This window comes from Desmodus rotundus, chromosome 3 (assembly GCF_022682495.2).
Source record: "Desmodus rotundus isolate HL8 chromosome 3, HLdesRot8A.1, whole genome shotgun sequence".
NCBI lineage: Eukaryota > Metazoa > Chordata > Mammalia > Chiroptera > Phyllostomidae > Desmodus > Desmodus rotundus.
The window spans coordinates 186,688,054-186,694,046 of record NC_071389.1 but is presented as its reverse complement, the minus strand read 5'-3'; the positions used below and the strand labels follow the sequence as shown (position 1 = coordinate 186,694,046).

The window sequence follows — 5,993 nt, the reverse complement described above, 5'->3', positions numbered from 1 at the left end:
CCTCGCCCATAATAAGAGATTATCAGAGATAACCTCAAAGGGCAGGACAAAATTCTATTTACTAGAAGTTTTTCTTGTTCTTCTTATTATCCTGCAACAACCATTTGAAGCCCCCAAGGTGTATGACCTCATCCCTAGCTCAGCACATCTTACTTACCCCTATCACACTTTCTATCTCTGACCCTCTTCTGCAGATGAGGCCTCTGACTCCATCACGTATGTGGGGGGCCCATATATATGTACTTATTAAATTTGGTAATTTTCTTTTGCTAATCTGTCTCATGTCTATTTAATATTAGACCAGCCAGAAGAACCTTGGAGGTATAGGAAAGCTTGTACCTCCCCCACAGACTCATCCAGGACATTTGTCTCTACACTATTTTGGTTAAAATTTCCTTCAAAAAACAGCACTTTGGAAACTAGATCATAGTGCTCAGCAGCACACTGAAACCTGAGGTAGTATGCATTCCAACTCCTGCCAAATCCAGTTTTCAGTGTTTTCATTCAACTCCGGCATTACTGGAGTCATCGTCACTGTTGCTGTCGCTGCTATAGGGCTGTGATGTTTTATGGTCACAATCTTACTTTTTTGATATTATTATCGTTTTTAATTTTATTTTTTAATTATGGTTTACATTCAATATTATTTTGTATTAATTTTAGGTATCTAGCATACTGGTTAGATAATCATATACTTAACAAAGTGTTCCCATTGATATTTCCAGTCCCCACCTGGTACCATACATAGTTATTATAATATTCCCTATTATATGCCCCATGCTGTACTTTATACCCCATGAGTTTTTGTAACTACCAATTTGTACTCCTTTTTAAAAATTTTTTAAATATTTTATTTATTCACTTTTAGAGAGAGGGAAAGGGAGGGAGAATGAGAGGGAGAGAAACATTGATTGGTTGTCTTTCACACGCCCCCAACCGGGGACCTGGCCAGCAACCCAGGCATGTGCCCTGACAGCAGGCCAGCACTCAACCAACGGAGCCACACCAGCCAGGGCTGGGTTTTTGTTTTTTTTTTTAAGATTTTATTTATTTATTTTCAGAGAGAGGTGAAGGGGAAGAGAAAGAGAGGGAAAGAAACATCGATGTGTTCCAACTGGGAACTGAACCAGCAAACTTTTAGTTTTCAGGCCAGCGTTCAGTCCGCTGAACCACACTAGCCAGGGCCGATTTGTTCTTCTTAAACCCTTCCCCCTTTTCACCCAGTCTCCTGAGGCAGGATAGTAAGAAGCTAGGAAAATTTCATGGCAAGTGGAATGGGGAAACAGAGACAGATAGCTCAGTAAACTGGCCAAGAAATTTATAGCCAGATACAGAAGGTCAGCAGGGTGGAAAGTCCTGGGTGCCCAGCAATGGGCAAAACTGGCACCAGACCTCAGCCCCAGGCAGGCCTTTCCTCCCCTGGCATGTTGCTGGTCATGCAGTTCAGAACCCACTTCCCCTACCCCCCTGCCCCAGACCTTTCCTCCTTAGAGACAACATCTAGGATTCACTTATATTTCAGCTCCAGGCCAAGAAGAGCAGCAAAACCAGATGGGTGACACCAGGACCAGCTGCAATGACTAATGACCCTCTGCCGTTGCTAACCAATCAGTGAAGACCCTGACCCTGAAAGGACACACCTGGAAAAGTTGATGAATATTAATTACCCTCCTCTAAGATCTCCTCTAAACTTCCAGCCTTTAAAAACCTTAAAACAAAGGTCCCAGCGAGCACTCCCCCTCCCAACGGCATACCTGCCCCTTTCCCTTCCCTGCCTTCTTCCTCCTTTCCACCTGGAGGAAGAAGACAGGGAAGGGAAAGGCGCAGGTACGCTGTTGGGAGGGGGCCCATGAGACTTGCAATAGGTGTCAGCAGCTTGTCCCAGGCTAACCCTCTGAACCTGTCTCCAAGGCCCCCTTTTCTTGGGCTTCTAGAGAGTCAGAGCAGCCTTGCCAGGCTCTCTCCAGTTGCTTGTTTTATCCTAAGCTCTTCCTTACTTCACTGTCCCCAGCTTTCACAAACATACTCTCAAACTAACCTGGACTTGCGTTGTGAAACCTTTCCCGCGGGAAGTCAGGAACGCACACACTACAGGCAGGCCTGAGGCGGACCTGATCCAGGCCCGGTCACTGTCCGGTTACACCCCAACCCCTCTCCTCTGGCAACCATCAGTCTGTTACCTGCACCTAGGAGCCTGCTTCTGTTTTACTTGTTCATTTAAATTGTTCTTTAGATTCCACATGTAAGTGAAATCATATGGCATTTTGCCTTTTTCTGGCTGACTTATTTCACTTAGATTAATACCCTCTAAATCCATCCATACTGTCACCAGTGGTAAAATTTCATACCTATTAAACACTCCATTAAGTAATATTCTATTACATATACGAGGTATGTCCAGAAAGTATACAGCCATGTAATGGGAAAAAATGGAGACATTTATTGAAGAAGATACAGGAAACAAGAAACATCGTACATAGGACAATGATGCCTCAGTCCCCTTCAAAGTAGGCACCTTGGGACCTCACACATTTTCCCCAATCGCCATCGGCCATTTTTTCTCATTTTCTTGAATCTCACCAATGGTATGAAATCTCTTCCCTTTCAAAGGTGATTTTAGTTTTAGGAAAAGCCAGAAGTCACAGGGTGCTAAATCTGGGCAGTATGGGGGCTGAGTCACTGGGGTGATTGGATGTTTTGCCAAAAAACTCTGCACAAGACATGATGTATGAGCAGGAGCATTGCTGTGCTGAAGCTGCCAATCACCATTTGCCCATAGCTGCGGCCTTCTGAATCATCCCAATAGTTTCTGTGGTGGAATGATCAAGCTTAATGAGAAATTTGATGCAGATTCATTGCTTTACTCAGTCATTTTGAATGCAATAACCACACAGTACATATGTTCACTCAATGGTGTCTACTGCTCCCACTGATTAGTACAGTGAAGTTGTCGTTGTTCATGCAGGAGCATTCCGGTCCACTCTCCTTGGCTGCTGGTTACATCCACATTGCACAAACCATTCTCACTGTATTAACAATGTTGGACTTTTTCCGGACAGTCCTCATATGTACCACCACTTTTTTATCAACTCATCTATTGATGGGAACTTGGGCTGCTTCCATATCTTGGCTATTGTAAATAAGGCTGTAAATGGGTAGCATAAAACTGTTACACCCATTACACCACCCATTTACAGTTTTGCATAAAAACTGTAAATGGGTGGTATAATACCTCCACTTTGTCCTTTCTATCTTTTTTTTAAAGATTTTATTTATTTATTTATTGATTAGAGAGAGGGGAAGGGAGGGGGAAAGAGGGAGAAAGAAATATCAATGTGTGAGAGATACATCAATCCCAACCAGGGACTGGACTGCAACCCAGTCATGTGCCCTGACTGGGAATTGAACCTGCAACCCTTTGGTTCACATGGGAGTGCTCAACCCACTGAGCCACACCAGCCAGCACTGTTCATCTTTCTCAAGAATACTGCAGCTATTTGAGGTCTTTTGTAGTTTCAAATAAAATTTTGTATTATATTCTAGTTCTGTGAAGTACACCATTGGCATTTTGATAGAAATTGTGTTGAGGGGATGGGTAGGGCAGGGGAGAGTAATGGGAGGGAAATGGGGACAACTGTGAACAACAATAAAAAAAGAACTTAGTGGAATAAAAATCATTTCACTGAAAAAAAAGAAATTGTGTTGAATCTATAGATTGCTGTATATAGTATGGACATTTTCATAATGTTAATTCTTCCTATCCACAAGCCCAGTATATGCTTCCATTTATATGTATATTTACTTATTTATAACATTTTAATACAGATCAGTGTGTGTGGTTCATTTCAGAGCCTTCAGTGCCAAACCTGGGGGCAGGGACCACTTCAATTTCTTGGCCTTCTCTTTGTCCGTGATGACCAAGGTATAAAGGTATCTGCTGCATTGGACCTTACATTTCACATTGTCCTTCTTTTTCTTTCTTTTTTTTAAAAAGATTTTATTTATTTATTTTTAGAGAGAGAGAGAGAAAGAGAGGGAAAGAAACATCGATGTGCAAAAGAAACATCAATTGGCTGCCTCTTGCACACTCCCAACCTGGGACCTAGCCTGTTACCCAAGAATTGAACAAGCAACCCTTTGGTTTGCAGGCCAGTGCTCAATCCATTGAGCCACACCATCCAGGGATGTTCTTATTTTTCTTGATCTTGACAGATTTGTCATCCTTTCACCTGGCTGTGAGCAGGAAGTCCTTGAATTCCTCAAATTTGCGACCATGGCCGGCACCTTGGATTATACCACCTATTCCTCGTGTACTGCCCAAGAATTGTATCATCTTTGATTTCTTTCTTCAGTGTCTTATAATTTTTAGTGTACAAGTCTTTTACCTCCTTGGTTAAATTTATTCCTAGGTTTTTTTTTTTGAGGCAACTGTAAATGGGATTGTTTTCTTAGTTTCCCTTTCTGATAGTTTGCATTAATGGTGTAAAAAAATCAGTTGCATTATAGATGTAAAAAAACGCAACTGATTTCTGAATATTTATTTTGTATCCTGATACTTTCCTGAATTCTTTAATGAGTTCTAGTAGTTTCTGTGTGTAATCTTTAGGTTTCTCTATATACAACATCGTGTTTTCTCAAATGATGACAGCTTTCTTTATTCCTTTCCCATTTGGATGCCTTTTATTTCTTCTTTTTGTCTGATGGCTGTGGTTACAACTTCCAGTACTATGACGAACAGAAGTGGTGAAAGTGGACATCGCTGTCTGGTTCCCGATCGTAAGGAAAATGCCTTTAGTGATTCCCCATTGAGTAAATTGTTGGCTGTGCATTTGTAATGCATGGCTTTTAGTATGTTGATGTATGTTCCCTCTATTCTCACTTTGCTGAGAGTTTTTATCATAAAGGGATGCTGGATTTTGTCAAAGGTTTTTTTTTGGGGGGGGGTTGCATCTATTGATATGATCATATGATTTTTATCCTTCACTTTGTTTATGTGGTGTATCATGTTAATTGATTTTAACATGAATCTCCTCTTGAATTTGTTGTAATAGTTTGAGAAGGGTAGTCATTATCTCTTCTTTGAATGTTTGGTAAAGCTTACCTATAAAGCCATCCAGCCCAAGACTTCTGTTTTTTGGGAGTTTTTTTGATTATTGCTTTGATTTTATTGGTTGTAATCAATCTGTTCACATTTTCTGTTTCTTCTTGATTCAGTTTTGAAAGGTTATATGTTTCTAGGGATTTACTTCCTCCAGATTGCCCAGTTTGGTGGCATAGTTGTTCATAATATTTTCTAATAATCCCTTCTATTTATGTGGTGTCAGTTGTTACTTCTCTTTTATTTCTGATTGTATTTATTTGGGTCCTCTTTCTTTTTTTTCTTGATGGGTCTGGTTAAAGGTTTAAACACTTGCTTATCTTTTCAAAAATCAGCTCTTGGTTTCATCCATCTCTTGTATTGGTTTTTTTAATTCTCGATTTTGTTTTTTTTCCTACTCTGATCTCATTTCTTCTACTCTTTGGGTTTTGTTTGGTGTTCTTTTTCTAGTTCTTTTACATGTAAGGTTAGATTGTTTATTTGAGATTTTTCTTGATTCTTGAGGTAGGACTGCTTTCACTGTGTCCCATAGATTTAGGGTGGTTGTTTTTTTATTTTCATTTGTCTCAAGGTACCCTTTGATTTCTTCCTTGATTTCACTGTTAACCCATTCATCATTTAGCAACATGTTATTCAGCTTCCATGTGTTCATACGTTTTTCAGTTTCTTTTCTTGTAACTGATTTCTAGTTTCATAACATTGTGGTCCGAGAAGATGCTTGATATAGTTTCAATCTTCTTAAATTTATTGAGACTTGTTTTGTGTCTTAATAAGTGTTCTATCCTGGAAAATATTCCATGTGCACTTTTAAAGAATGTATATTCTGCTGCTTCGGGTGGAATGCTCTGAAAACATCAATTAAATCTATCTGGCCTACTCTATCATTTCACGCTGC

At 40.1% G+C, this 5,993-nt stretch overlaps 1 pseudogene; it reads right to left on the bottom strand.

The window, feature by feature from the left end:
* Positions 1-3,840: 3,840 nt before the first annotated feature.
* LOC112321993 (large ribosomal subunit protein eL38 pseudogene) lies at positions 3,841-4,333 on the bottom strand (annotated as a pseudogene).
* Between the last annotated feature and the right edge of the window lie 1,660 nt (positions 4,334-5,993).